A 1,290-nucleotide genomic window follows, 5' to 3' on the forward strand; every position below is an offset into this window, starting at 1 on the left:
AATTTATATTTCATAAACTACCAAGAAAATCCTCACATTGAAGAAGCTCTAACTAGAAAATGTTAAAAGTTACTGCAACTATGAATTGATTATCATAATCAAACTGTTTCAGCTCTAAATATTACATTATATTTTAATTAGATTACATACCGTTGTTTAACTTAATTCATTATCTCATCTCATATCTTAGTTTTATTCATTTGTTTATTATAAAATGTTGTTCTTGTTATTAATTTGAAACCCAATGCAGCTCAAATATGATAAATTATTGTACTGGCATTCATTTTTATTATCATTATTATTATTTTTATTATTATTTTTATTATTATTATAGTATCTAAATCTAATTTATAAACAATTATGGTGCTTTTATTTTATTTTTGATTATTATTATTTTTTTATTTTTTAAAGGTTGCTAAGCAAACGCCTCCTTTTTCGCGCCACTCTGACCCCACTGTGTGCGTGCGCGTGTCTCGTGCCAGCTGCTCAACTGCAGGTGCATAGCCGTTGATGACATCATCCCCAACGTTCGGCCGTTAGTCTTCTCTTTCGGATAAATTGCAATAAAACTAATCTAATGTTATACGAGTGAACTTATCTGGTCTTTAAAAAGTTAAACTTTTGAACGCGCAAGTTACAAAATTAATTATTTAATTAATTTAGCTAAATAGAAAATCCAAATGTGTGTAATTTTACTCACATCCGGCTCAGAATAACGTTTTTAATGATCCGTCAGCCATTTTGTGTCTTATGCTCGAAGTGGATCCGTTGTTGTTTGAGGAGATTAACGTTAGCTAACGTTAGTTCTGCTCAATGGAAATGTAACGTTAATCTAGTTATTTAATTACTTTATCAGTGTAACTGGGAGGATTTCAGGTTGTTTTAATCCAGTGAGGTCAACATATTAAACACTTAATAATATAATTTAAACAGGGTTGGGAGGGTTAAAATGTAATCTGATACAGTTACTAATTGCCTGTTTTTTAAAAAAGTACTCAGTAACCTAGTACAAGTATAACAGTATTAAAGTAACGTAACTTAATTACTTCCCGGTACTTTTGGATTACCTCAACACTAAATATGCAAATAAAAACAAGAGAAAATAAATATCAATAAGAAGTATTGATGACAATGTAACCTTAGAAGACCTAAAACACATCAGCTCTGTGTTTTTAAAGAAAAACTGATTTATTTTAAAATTGCAATCCTGCTAAATAATCCCCATTTTTTATCACCAACTGTAATGGATCTTTGTATCCTGATTACTTTACCAAGTTACATGTAATTGTA

At 29.5% G+C, this 1,290-nt stretch overlaps 1 protein-coding gene across 1 annotated transcript in view; it reads right to left on the bottom strand.

The window, feature by feature from the left end:
* The window catches only part of LOC118343072 (doublesex- and mab-3-related transcription factor B1-like), a 3,239-nt gene that overhangs the window by 1,022 nt on the left and 927 nt on the right, over window positions 1–1,290 (bottom strand). The window lies entirely within an intron of this gene.

This window comes from Morone saxatilis, unplaced genomic scaffold (genome assembly GCF_004916995.1).
Source record: "Morone saxatilis isolate NCDOM2014 unplaced genomic scaffold, NCSU_SB_2.0 Contig9, whole genome shotgun sequence".
Taxonomy (NCBI): Eukaryota; Metazoa; Chordata; class Actinopteri; family Moronidae; genus Morone; species Morone saxatilis.